We start from the raw sequence: 14,579 nt of genomic DNA, 5'->3' as shown, positions 1-14,579 counted from the left end.
GTGCACTGTGGGGGGGTTGGTCACAAGGCCTGGCCCGTGCTAGGCCCTGTGGCCTACCCCCCACAAGCAACCAACATCACACTTCCTTGGGAGCCATCGTCCATGGCCCAGCCTTCAAAATACATTCGGAGAGGGATGCACAGCCCCTTACCGGGCAAATTTCAGCCCCAGGGACCCCATCTCCTAGGGCCCACCCACCAGGCCAATTTCAGCCCCATGGACCCCATCTCCTAGGGCCCAGCCTTTAAAATATATTGGGAGGGGGCACCCCTCCCCGTTCCCCCACTACCAAGCCAATTTCAGCCGCAGGGACCCATTCCCCGGGGTCCAGCTGTGCACTAAATGATGAGAGGAGCCCCCCTCCTTGAGCCATTAAAGGGCCTGAGGACACCATCTCCCAGGGCTGGCTCCTGCAATGTCCCAGGGTACCCACCCCAGGACATAGCGATTTTCATGCCCACTCTGGCAGGGTCAGGGAAACCTGTGTTTGCTGTTGCTTGGCAGCAACAATTTCAAAGCTCCCGCCAAGCGAGAGCAAACATTAAAATGCTCCTGCCCGCTGGGAGAAGACTTTTCATCTGTTTGCCATAACAGATGAAAATATTGCTCCTGCCCACAGGGAGCAGATTTTTTAGCTGCTCCCTATGGGCAGGAGTAATGTCAGCTCCCGCTTGAGGCTTGGAGCCAGCTGGGGCCACGGGGGCCTAGGGGCTACCCCAGCGACCTGCAACAAGGAGATGGTGGGAGCCTGGGGCGGGTACCAGGGCACCCACCCTTTATTGGCTGGGCCTGGGGGTTGAGTTCACAAGGGTCAAAATCAACCCAGAAAGGGGTGCTGCATGCTACCCCCTCTGCAATAAATTATTGGCTAGGCCACCAGGGATGTGCTCCCCGGGTTAGAACTCAGCCCAGAAAGGGGGCCCTGCAGCCTGACTCCACTTTTACTAAATGGCCTGGCCCCGTTAGATGAGAAAACCCCAGGGCTGATATCAGCCTAGGGAGGGGGGCTGTGTACCACCCTCCCCGTTTACAATATGGCCAGGAGACTGGGTCCCCCGTACCAAAAACAGCTCAGGGAGGCCCCCACCAATAATTACAGTGGTGGGCCCTGGGAATGGGGTCCCCGGGGAAAGGGAAACATACTCACTCACCCACAAAATGTACCAGGCACTAGGGATGGTTTCCATGGGGCTGAAATCGGTGCCGGGAGATGGGCTGCATGCCCCCTTCCTGTGTTGTCTTCCTTTTGGAAGGTTGGCCACTGGGCTTGGCTGCAGGCCAGACCTTGTAGCCAACCCCCCACCTCGTACTGCCATAGGCCATGCATGGCAGGGGGTTGACCACAGAGCCTGGCCGCTGTTTGCATCCGCAGTTGGATTAACGCATGGTAATTAAATAAAAAAACGAGGGGGCACAAGGGAGCGCCCGTCATAAGAGCGGGGGTCCCGTATGTGCTAATAGGGTGCGCCCGCCACAGTGGTGGGTGCATCCTGCATCCCTAACATTGTAGCGGGCGGTGCACTCAGCACCGCATGCCACAATGCCAGGGACGATTCAGAAAAGGGGGTGGTGATGAACAGAGTGTCTGAATTAAACAGACCACTCTTACCCAGTCCAAAGATCAGGGCTTGATCCATCACCGTTATTTGTCTCACTGCACCATCCCAGCTCAGAACCTGGCTATATGCAAATCAGTCTGTCCCTGGCCCAGTGCATCATGGGAACAGGGCAGACAAAACTACCAAGCCAATTCTTCACCAGAAAGGAGACAAGCTACCGGGGACCGGTTTCTGGCATTTCAGCCGTCTTCGGCCCGGCTTGCTTGAATCCTGATGGTGCAGTGAGAAAGGGACTCATGTCTGAGTATACCCTGCCACACCTATAGTGGCCAAAAACGATTCAGAAAAGGGGGTGGTGATGAACAGAGTGTCTGAATTAAACAGACCACTCTTACCCAGTCCAAAGATCAGGGCTTGATCCATCACCGTTATTTATCTCACTGCACCATCCCAGCTCAGAACCTGGCTATATGCAAATCAGTCTGTCCCTGGCCCAGTGCATCATGGGAACAGGGCAGACTAAACTACCAAGCCAATTCTTCACCAGAAAGGAGACAAGCTACCGGGGACCGGTTTCTGGCATTTCAGCCGTCTTCGGCCCGGCTTGCTTGAATCCTGATGGTGCAGTGAGAAAGGGACTCATGTCTGAGTATACCCTGCCACACCTATAGTGGCCAAAAACGATTCAGAAAAGGGGGTGGTGATGAACAGAGTGTCTGAATTAAACAGACCACTCTTACCGAGTCCAAAGATCAGGGCTTGATCCATCACCGTTATTTGTCTCACTGCACCATCCCAGCTCAGAACCTGGCTATATGCAAATCAGTCTGTCCCTGGCCCAGTGCATCATGGGAACAGGGCAGACAAAACTACCAAGCCAATTCTTCACCAGAAAGGAGACAAGCTACCGGGGACCGGTTTCTGGCATTTCAGCCGTCTTCGGCCCGGCTTGCTTGAATCCTGATGGTGCAGTGAGAAAGGGACTCATGTCTGAGTATACCCTGCCACACCTATAGTGGCCAAAAACGATTCAGAAAAGGGGGTGGTGATGAACAGAGTGTCTGAATTAAACAGACCACTCTTACCCAGTCCAAAGATCAGGGCTTGATCCATCACCGTTATTTATCTCACTGCACCATCCCAGCTCAGAACCTGGCTATATGCAAATCAGTCTGTCCCTGGCCCAGTGCATCATGGGAACAGGGCAGACTAAACTACCAAGCCAATTCTTCACCAGAAAGGAGACAAGCTACCGGGGACCGGTTTCTGGCATTTCAGCCGTCTTCGGCCCGGCTTGCTTGAATCCTGATGGTGCAGTGAGAAAGGGACTCATGTCTGAGTATACCCTGCCACACCTATAGTGGCCAAAAACGATTCAGAAAAGGGGGTGGTGATGAACAGAGTGTCTGAATTAAACAGACCACTCTTACCCAGTCCAAAGATCAGGGCTTGATCCATCACCGTTATTTATCTCACTGCACCATCCCAGCTCAGAACCTGGCTATATGCAAATCAGTCTGTCCCTGGCCCAGTGCATCATGGGAACAGGGCAGACTAAACTACCAAGCCAATTCTTCACCAGAAAGGAGACAAGCTACCGGGGACCGGTTTCTGGCATTTCAGCCGTCTTCGGCCCGGCTTGCTTGAATCCTGATGGTGCAGTGAGAAAGGGACTCATGTCTGAGTATACCCTGCCACACCTATAGTGGCCAAAAACGATTCAGAAAAGGGGGTGGTGATGAACAGAGTGTCTGAATTAAACAGACCACTCTAACCCAGTCCAAAGATCAGGGCTTGATCCATCACCGTTATTTATCTCACTGCACCATCCCAGCTCAAAACCTGGCTATATGCAAATCAGTCTGTCCCTGGCCCAGTGCATCATGGGAACAGGGCAGACTAAACTACCAAGCCAATTCTTCACCAGAAAGGAGACAAGCTACCGGGGACCGGTTTCTTGCATTTCAGCCGTCTTCGGCCCGGCTTGCTTGAATCCTGATGGTGCAGTGAGAAAGGGACTCATATCTGAGTATACCCTGCCACACCTATAGTGGCCAAAAACGATTCAGAAAAGGGGGTGGTGATGAACAGAGTGTCTGAATTAAACAGACCACTCTTACCCAGTCCAAAGATCAGGGCTTGATCCATCACCGTTATTTATCTCACTGCACCATCCCAGCTCAGAACCTGGCTATATGCAAATCAGTTTGTCCCTGGCCCAGTGCATCATGGGAACAGGGCAGACTAAACTACCAAGCCAATTCTTCACCAGAAAGGAGACAAGCTACCGGGGACCGGTTTCTGGCATTTCAGCCGTCTTCGGCCCGGCTTGCTTGAATCCTGATGGTGCAGTGAGAAAGGGACTCATGTCTGAGTATACCCTGCCACACCTATAGTGGCCAAAAACGATTCAGAAAAGGGGGTGGTGATGAACAGAGTGTCTGAATTAAACAGACCACTCTTACCCAGTCCAAAGATCAGGGCTTGATCCATCACCGTTATTTATCTCACTGCACCATCCCCCAGCTCAGAACCTGGCTATATGCAAATCAGTCTGTCCCTGGCCCAGTGCATCATGGGAACAGGGCAGACTAAACTACCAAGCCAATTCTTCACCAGAAAGGAGACAAGCTACCGGGGACCGGTTTCTGGCATTTCAGCCGTCTTCGGCCCGGCTTGCTTGAATCCTGATGGTGCAGTGAGAAAGAGACTCATGTCTGAGTATACCCTGCCACACCTATAGTGGCCAAAAACGATTCAGAAAAGGGGGTGGTGATGAACAGAGTGTCTGAATTAAACAGACCACTCTTACCCAGTCCAAAGATCAGGGCTTGATCCATCACCGTTATTTATCTCACTGCACCATCCCAGCTCAGAACCTGGCTATATGCAAATCAGTCTGTCCCTGGCCCAGTGCATCATGGGAACAGGGCAGACTAAACTACCAAGCCAATTCTTCACCAGAAAGGAGACAAGCTACCGGGGACCGGTTTCTGGCATTTCAGCCGTCTTCGGCCCGGCTTGCTTTAATCCTGATGGTGCAGTGAGAAAGGGACTCATGTCTGAGTATACCCTGCCACACCTATAGTGGCCAAAAACGATTCAGAAAAGGGGGTGGTGATGAACAGAGTGTCTGAATTAAACAGACCACTCTTACCCAGTCCAAAGATCAGGGCTGAAATGCCAGAAACCGGTCCCCGGTAGCTTGTTTCCTTCCCAGTATAAGAATTGGCTTGGTAGTTTGGTCTGCCCTGTTCCCATGATGCACTGGGCCAGGGTCAGACTAATTTGCATATAGCCAAGTTCTGAGCTGGGATGGTGCAGTGAGCTAAAAAACGGTGATGGATCAAGCCCTGATCTTTGGACTGGGTAAAAGTGGTCTGCTTAATTCAGACACTCTGTTCATCACCACCCCTTTTCTGAATTACAATGCCAGGGAGGCATGTTGTGCACTTCAAAGCACAACATGCGGTGCATGCGATGTTGTGCATGGAACTGCAGGGGGGTACCATAGGTACCCAACCATGTGCACCCTCCACCCCCCTCCCCCGGAGTCCCTGGGGGCCCGCAACAGCCCCCTAAGCAGACTCTGCATGCCTTTCCGTGGCGGCAATGCCGCCATGGAAAGGCATCTGTAATAACACATTCTAATATGGCTGGCGGTGTCTATTAGACACCGCCACCATATAGAACCCTTTTCCGCCGTGGACCCCCCAGCCATAATAATATGGCAGGGGGTCTTTTGTACTGGGATGGCGGGCGGATTGCCCCCGCCCGCCATCCTAATGGGGCCCTAGAAATTTACAGGAAAAAAAGGTTACTAGGACATTATAGATAGGAAACAGAATTAAAAAACATAGAAATTCACTGAAAAAAGCAAAGGTTACCTAAATGTTATAGTTAATAGATTGAACTAAAAAAAACTTGGAAATCCACTGAAAAAACAAAGGTTACGGGGTGATACAGTTAGGTTCAGATTGTACACACACAAAACCACAGAAATTCAGCAGATTTATATTAAGAAACTATAATTTTTGCCCTAAGGTAACTGCTAATTAGCCCACTTATTATTGATAATGTCACTGCAACATTCCTGTGAAAATAGTATAAGAAAACTGTGCATGGCAGGGGCCTGAATTATGGTTACTTTAGGGCATGAGTTATAGTTACTTAAGATAATTCTGACTAAAACTGCTGAATTTCTATGGTTTTGCATGTGGAAAATCTGAACTTAACTAGAACGTCCCTGTACCCTTGGTTTTTTCATTGAAAAAATATATATATGTATATATATGTGTGTGTGTATATATATATATATATCATGCCCTTAAGCTCATTTTACACATTATTATGTCCAGTTTCTGCTCCTTCCTCATGAGGCCATAAGGCAGAACGTGACGGAATTAACCACAGCCGTCATTTACAATCCAGCAGGAGCTTTGAAACTCGTCGGGGGAGGCTTAAAGAAACCGGACATACTGTGCAGCTTCTGAAACTAAATGGGTTTGTAAACCTGCACCAGCGGAGTGGCGTCCTTATGTTCAGAGACACCTTGGCATGATGTTTAACGTTGCGGCCTCAGCCGCAGAGGATGCACCACCTGGCAGGACTACCGAAACGGGACTGTACTGCGGGGATCGCTCTGCCTGAAAACAGCACTGGTGTTTTAAAATTGAGTTGCTGCACCGGATGCCTGGAGCCCACCGGAGGGCTGTAAAATGAACTTAAAGGCATTAATCATGGCACATAACGGACCCCACAGGGCAAGAATCGAACTACAGCCCCCAGCATACCTCACTGGTGAGAGTATGCAACTAATGGATTATAAATGAACGCTGTGGTTAAATCCGTCACGTGGGATGAAAGCAGGAGCTTTGAAACGCGTCGGGAGGCTTACAGAAACCGGACATAATGTGCAGATTCTGAAAATAAATGGGTTTGTAAACCTGCACCAGCGGAGTGGCGTCCTTATGTTCAGAGGCACCTTGGCATAATATATATGTGCAGAGCAGAAATATCGCCAGAGAAATATCGTGGGACATAAATATTGCCTCAAAAATATCATGGGGAAGAAATGTCGACAACAAAAATATAGTTGGCATGAATATCGACTGACAGGTATGTAATTTCAATCACAAAAATATTGTTGTAATTAATATCATTTACAAAAATATCGATGTATTATTAATGATATGTATTTTAGCGTTTTAATGAGAATTGTTTATCATTGTATTATACGTTTTAGAATTTTACTAGTTATTAATTTATTTTAAGTTTAATTCTGCGTTTTCTAGTTTTGTAGTGGGTTGTGGGTTTATAGGGGAATAGGGTGGGAAGTAATTTAATTACATAGATTTAAATAATAATTTATTGTAGTTCATTTTATTTATTTTTTATTAGAATTTTGCATTTTTAGTTCCACAGCAGGTTGTGGGTTTATAGGGGAATAGGGTGAGAAGTAATTTAATTATATTAAATGTATTGAATAACTAATGTGCTAATTGATTAATAATAGTTTAATAATTAGTTGTTAATTAATTTCAATTACTCAATTAATAATTATGTTAATTGTGTAATTAATTTTAGGTGTGTGTTGTGGTGTTTATATGTGTGAATGGTGTGAAGGGTGGTAAGTAATTAATTTTTAATTGAGTAATTATTAACATTGTGTTAATTATTTACCATTAATTAATTAGTAATTGAAATTGTGTCATTAATTTTAGGGGTGTGTTGTGGTGTTTATATGTGTAAATGGTGTGAAAGGTGGTAAGCAATTGTTTTTTTATTGATTCATTAATAAAAATTAATAAATTAATTTTCATTAATTAGTAATTATTAAATGGAATTGTGTAATTAATTTTCGGTGTGTGTTGTGGATATTATAGTGTTAAATAATGTGTAAATAATTATTTTTTATCATCTTTGTTAATAATAATACTAAATTTAAATGTATATATTAATTATGTTTGTTTTTTATTGTTTTGGGATCCAGCGCTTTCCCTACTGTTGCACTCACTGGAGTGGGAATAGTAATTTTTACCCCTCTGCTATCCAACGCTTTCCCTGCTGTTGAAATCACTGGAGTGGGAATAGTTATTTTTACCCCTACGCTATCCAACGCTTTCCCTTCTGTTGCAATCATTGGAGTGGGAATAGTAATGTTTACCCCTCCTCTATCCAGCGCTTTCCCTACTGTTGCACTCACTGGAGTGGGAATACTAAGTTTTTACCCGTACGCTATCCAATGCTTTCCCTACTGTTGCACTCACTGGAGTGTGAATAGTAATTTTTACCCCTCCTCTATCCAGCGCTTTCCCTACTGTTACACTCATTGGAGTGGGAATAGTAATTTTTACCCCTATGCTATCCAAGTTTTCCCTATTGTTGCACTCATTGGAGTGGGAATAGTAATTTTTACCCCTACGCTATCCAGCGCTTTCCCTACTGTTGCACTCACTATAGTGAGAACAATAATATTTACCCCCTACCTATCCAACTTTTTAACTCATTTGAGATGTCATCAGTGATGTCATTGACCATGTCATGAATGATGTAATATGTGACATGATCAGCAGTGGATTGCGGGTGCGCGATACATAGTTAGTGCAACTAACTATATATGTGAATTTCAATGGTTTTGTGTGAGTAAAATAAGGTTTTGTAAATGCTAATTCCTAACTATATATGGTCTATAACCTATGTTTTTTTCAGTGAATTTCAATGGTTTTTTAATAGCAAATATCAAAAGCTGTAAAATGTATTCTTCTTTTAAAGGAAAAATATATTTTATATGTATTTAATATAATTTTTTTATGTATATACATTTTTTGAGGGAACGAATTTATCAACTATCATGCTGAAGAAGAGTGTGGGGAAAATAAACAAAGAGGAGGACTAAGAGGAAAGAACAATCAGTTCAAAAATACAATTGCTTTAAAGCATGAAGTGCTTTTCCACACATTTACATTTAAATAACTTATATTAGAACATACAAAATATCTACAGAGGAGACGGTGTACATTGAATTTTAGACTCTTCATTGGTACCTACATGTTGGTACTTACATCACCCACACAACACAACAGCTCTATTCAGAGCTACCCTACCTCAAAGCACTCTAAAATATTATTTTACTATTTCCCTTGGTTTTCCCCTTGTTACGCTTTCCGGAACGCTACCCGGTGCGCGGACCGGGCGCTAACCGTGCGAAAATTTGAAAAAAAAAGGTGGTTTTCTTTTTACATATATGGGCCTCCTCAGCCACCCTCAGAAAACTTAGGGGGTCAGGATATGTCTCCCGTGCCCCCTTATACCCATTCCCAACATTGTTTATCCTCCATCTTGTGACAAAATTCGTCCGAAACACAAGATGGCGAACTCCCGTTACGCTACCGGTGAGATACCCGGTTCGCGTACCGGGTAGCGCTTCCACTGCGAAAAATCGAAAAAAAATGTATTTTTTTTTTTACCCCGCGGGCCCTTTAATAGCCCCCACATCAATCCTAGGGGGTCAGGAGGGGTCTACCTTGCCCCTTTCATTCATTTCCCCCTTCGTTTATTTCCACCTCTTGTCTCTCGATCCTACCGAGAGACAAGATGGCGGCCACTCCGGACTGTTTAGAATGTTGAGAGTCACCGGAGAGCCAATCCGCTTCTTGTTGCGAAGTTCCGTTACGCGTCTGGTACGCGAACCGGGGCGCTAACCGGGACGCTGTCACAGATATATATATTTTTTTGAAAGTTAATTTCTCAAAATCCACCGGAGCACATATCTTGAGACCTATATATATATATATATATATATATATATATATATATATAACATTTCTATGGCAAAATGAAACCCCTCATTTTGTTCCTTTGCAAATTAAATGTTTTAAGCGTTAACACTTTATTCCAATCAAGATGACTTCAGGTGTGCCATACTTTTGTCATAAGTAAGACTGTTAACGCTCTAGTTGTTCTTTAGAACACTCTGGGGCATTCTGTCACTGAGCTATAGTTGGGCTACATCTGGCTGATATTTGGGCTACATTTGTTTTTTTTGTCTCTGGTGGCCATCTTTGGGCTACATTGGGCTACATTTGGGCTCTAACATATATATAGCCCAATGTAGCCCAATATATATTTTTCAAAGTTAATTTTCGTAAAAACCACTGGAGCATATATCTTGAGACATAGCAAAGGCACATCGGGCTACCAGTCCCTACAATTTTGCCAAGTTTTGTGGAAATCCATTCAGTCGTTCGAGCTAAAAGTGAGTCCAACCGCCCTATGGAAAACTCAGTGTTAAAAACACGTTTTGGGACCCCCCTTTTTTCTCGGCCCCCGCTTGACGAAACCCCCCCCCCCCCCAAACTTTCAGGGGACGCTCAGAGACAAAATTTGCAATTTTCCTGAAAATTTCAGCCAATTCCGTCTATCAACGCCAAAGTTATTCAACATAGAATTTTCAGAAACCCCTATTCAAGAAAATCCTAACTATATATACCTACTGGCGACTGCCAGTAGGTAATATATATATATATATATATATCCATCCGAAACAGGAACCAACTTTAAACGGAGACCACAGGAGGTTGAAATTATGAAGCTCTTTAGTGTGCAGTCAAGTAAAAGTCTCTGCTCTGCTTAAAGAGCTTCATAATTTCAACCTCCTGTGGTCTCCGTTTAAAGTTGGTTCCTGTTTCGGATGGATTTATAACGGCTTGCCAAAGTCGTGAACTGAGACCTACTGCTGCAGCGGGTCCATTTTGACACCACTAGTGTGCGAACGTGGAAGGAGGCGCAAACTCGGCGCTTTACAGGAAAGTGCCCGTTTGCAGCTTGAGACAGCATCTATAAAGCAGAGCAGAGACTTTTACTTGACTGCACACCAGCCCACATGGGTTTTAATTTCCTCACTTTTGGAGATGACAACGCGCCCACATGGGAACAATATCCTGGCACTGCATATCCCAGAAGGCTTGTGGCGGCCACGGATATGTGAATATTGTGTGCACAGGTGAAACGTGCTTGTCACTTCTTATTGGAACTCACGCCGCTGAAGAAGAGATTTACCCTCGAAACGCGTCCGGCGTTTTACTCCAGGTTGTGTTTGCTTGAAGAGGGTCTGCAAGCAAGTTGCTGTCTCCGAATAAAGAGCTTCATAATTTCAACCTCCTGTGGTCTCCGTTTAAAATGGGTTCCTGTTTCGGATGGATTTATAACGGCTTGCCAAAGTCGTGAACTGAGACCTACTGCTGCAGCGGGTCCATTTTGACACCACTAGTGTGCGAACGTGGAAGGAGGTGCAAACTCGGTGCTTTACAGGAAAGTACCCGTTTGCAGCTTGAGACAGCATCTATAAAGCAGAGCAGAGACTTTTACTTGACTGCACACCAGCCCACATGGGTTTTAATTTCCTCACTTTATGAGATGACAACGGGCCCACATGGGAACAATATCCTGGCACTGCATATCCCAGAAGGCTTGTGGCGGCCACGCCTACCCGGGCGGGGATATGTGAATATTGTGTGCACAGGTGAAACGTGCTTGTCACTTCTTATTGGAACTCACGCCGCTGAAGAAGAGATTTACCCTCGAAACGCGTCCGGCGTTTTACTCCAGGTTGTGTTTGCTTGAAGAGGGTCTGCGAGCAATTTGCTGTCTCCGAATAAAGAGCTTCATAATTTCAACCTCCTGTGGTCTCCGTTTAAAGTTGGTTCCTGTTTCGGATGGATATATATATATATATATATATATTACCTACTGGCGGTCGCCAGTAGGTATATATAGTTAGGATTTTTTCTCTATGGGATTTTTGAAAATTCTATGTCTAATAACTTTGGCGTTTGTGGACGGAATTGGCTGAAATTTTCAGGAAAATTGAACATTTTGTTTCTGAGCAGCCCCTGACAATTTGGGGGGGTTTCATCAAGGGGGGGCCGAGAAAAAAGGGGGGTCCCAAAACGCGTTTTTCCCATGTTAATTTCCATAGGGCGGTTGGCCTCACTTTTAGCTCGAACGGCTGAATGGATTTGCACGAAACTTGGCAAAATTGTAGGGACTGTTAGCCCGATGTGCCTTTGCTAGGTCTCAATATATGTGCTCCAGTGGATTTTGAGTAATTTAGGTTCAAAAAAAGATATATATCTGGGCGGAGCCTAACCACACATCTGATCTGATTGGCTGTCAGCACTTCATCCAAGAAGTGTTGGCAGCCATCTTGGGACCAATATACATGATAGCACCTCATTAAAAAGCATTGTAGTTAATAGAGGGTTTTAGGACTTTAGTTACATTATAAATCATTTGTTGATGGTACCATACTCGTTTTAGGAATTGTGGTGGGTTCTAAGGTGATTTTACCATGTGAAAAAACCTTCTGCTGTGATATCATGAATATTGTTTGAAAGAAAACTAATATCTCATGATTTTCCCACAGTGGTTTGGAAGGGGATCTATAAGCTAAACTGAAAGCATATTTTCTGTAAATTCACATTATCTTTCTCAGTCATGTGAAAATGAAGTCTGACATTCTCAGTAAAACATGTACATCCAACAAGGACAGAGACTGTCAGTTGATTCCTTTGTGTTCTACTAGTCAAGTCAAGTCAAGTCATAAAATTTGTATAGCGCACTACATACCCAGAGGGTTTCAAGGCGCTTAGGAAGGGGGGGAGGATTATTTGTCAAATATCCACGTTTTAAGCTGCTTTCTGAACGCTAGGTGGTTCTGGGTGAGGCGAAGGTAAGCGGGAAGTGAGTTCCATGTTTTAGCAGCCAGGTATGAAAAGGATCTGCCTCCCATGGTGGTCTTGTTGATGCGAGGTACAGTGGCGAAGGCTTGGCTGGAAGAACGTAGTTGGCGGGAGGGGGTGTAGAAGGACAGTCGAGAGTTGAGGCAATCTGGTCCGGTGTCGTAGAGTGATTTGTGTGCATGGGTAAGCAGTCGGAAAGTGATCCTCTTATTGACGGGTAGCCAGTGGAGGTCTTTAAGGTGACCAGAGATGTGTTCGTTGCGTGGGATGTCTAATATGAGCCTGGCTGAGGCGTTTTGGATTCGTTGGAGTTTCTTCTGGAGTTTAGCGGTGGTACCTGCGTAGAGGGTGTTTCCGTAGTCCAGTCGGCTCGTGACCAGAGCGTGGGTGACTGTTTTCCTTGTTTCGGAGGGGATCCAGCGAAATGTTTTTCTGAGCAAGCGAAGAATGTTGAAGCAGGAAGAGGATACGGCGCTGACTTGTCTGTTCATTGAGAGTGAAGAATCCAGGATGACGCCAAGGTTCCGTGCGTGGTCTGTCGGGATGGGTTCTAAAGAACAACTAGAGCGCTAACAGTCCTACTTATTACAAAGGTATGGCACACCTGAAGCCATCTTGATTGGAATAAAGTGGTAACTCTTAAAACATTTAATTTAAAAAGAAACAACATGAGGGGGTATATTTTGCCATAGAAAGTATGATTAGTGCTGCAGAATGAACAATTAGGGCACATTTTGAGTGACTTCTCAAATCCTTTTCTATTTCATTAAAACATTCTGACATGCAGTCTCCCAAAATGGCCACCAGAGACAAAAGAGCCCAAATGTAGCCCAAATATCACCCAGATGTAGCCCAAGTATAGCCCAATGACAGAATGTCCCAGAGTGTTCTAAAGAACAACTAGAGCGCTAACAGTCCTACTTATTACAAAGGTATGGCACACCTGAAGCCATCTTGATTGGAATAAAGTGGTAACTCTTAAAACATTTAATTTAAAAAGAAACAACATGAGGGGGTATATTTTGCCATAGAAAGTATGATTAGTGCTGCAGAATGAAAAATTAGGGCACATTTTGAGTGACTTCTCAAATCCTTTTCTATTTCATTAAAACATTCTGACATGCAGTCTCCCAAAATGGCCACCATAGACAAAAGAGCCCAAATGTAGCCCAAATATCACCCAGATGTAGCCCAAGTATAGCCCAATGACAGAATGCCCCAGAGTGTTCTAAAGAACAACTAGAGCGCTAACATTCCTACTTATTACAAAGGTATAGCACACCTGGAGCCATCGTGATGGGAATAAAGTGGTAACTCTTAAAACATTTAATTTAAAAAGGAACAAAATGAGGGGGTATATTATGCAATAGAAGGTATTATTAGTGCTGCAGAAAGAAAAATTAGGGCACATTTTGAGTGACTTTTCAAATCCTCTTCTATTTCATTAAAATATTCTGACATGCAGTCTCCCAAAATGGCCACCAGAGACAAAAGAGCCCAAATGTAGCCCAAATATCACCCAGATGTAGCCCAAGTATAGCCCAATGACAGAATGTCCCAGAGTGTTCTAAAGAACAACTAGAGCGCTAACAGTCCTACTTATTACAAAGGTATGGCACACCTGAAGCCATCTTGATTGGAATAAAGTGGTAACTCTTAAAACATTTAATTTAAAAAGGAACAAAATGAGGGGGTATATTTTGCCATATGAATTATGATTAGTGCTGCAGAAAGAAAAATTAGGGCACATTTTGAGTGACTTCTCAAACCCTCTTCAATTTCATTAAAAAAATTCTGACATGCAGACTGAAACATGCACTTTGAATACCAGCAGCAGATGTCCCTGGTGAGCAGTAGCTTTACTACAGTGATCTAATGTGCAACTAGAGTGCTAACATTCAGAATTTATGGCAAATGTGTGACACATCTGAATGCCTTCTTGATGGAACCAAAGTAAACAAGCATTGAAAATGCAATAGATCTCGCCCTCGTTTAAGTTAAAGCCATTCTGATTGTAATGAGGTGGCTTTTTAGCTTTGCTTTTATTAGTGTTTTTTCAACTTTCATGTAAATAACATGCATCTGTATGCATATAAGTATATGTATGCATGCATTTATGTTTGTATTTATATAGATATACAGATGATATATGTTTATATATGTATGTATATATATATATATATTCACTGAAAAAACCATAGGTTATAGACCATATATAGTTAGGAATTAGCATTTACAAAACCTTGAAAATTCACTGAAAAAACCATAGGTTATAGAC

The 14,579-nt window shown here is 44.3% G+C and overlaps 1 protein-coding gene across 2 annotated transcripts in view; it reads right to left on the bottom strand.

Annotated features, from left to right (window-relative positions):
• The window catches only part of LOC147748142 (angiopoietin-related protein 2-like), a 172,286-nt gene that overhangs the window by 48,532 nt on the left and 109,175 nt on the right, over positions 1–14,579 (bottom strand). The window lies entirely within an intron of this gene.

This window comes from Lissotriton vulgaris, chromosome 1_1 (genome assembly GCF_964263255.1).
Source record: "Lissotriton vulgaris chromosome 1_1, aLisVul1.2, whole genome shotgun sequence".
Taxonomy (NCBI): Eukaryota; Metazoa; Chordata; class Amphibia; order Caudata; family Salamandridae; genus Lissotriton; species Lissotriton vulgaris.
Note: the sequence above shows the minus strand (reverse complement) of the source record. Positions and strands in the feature narration are given on the sequence as shown.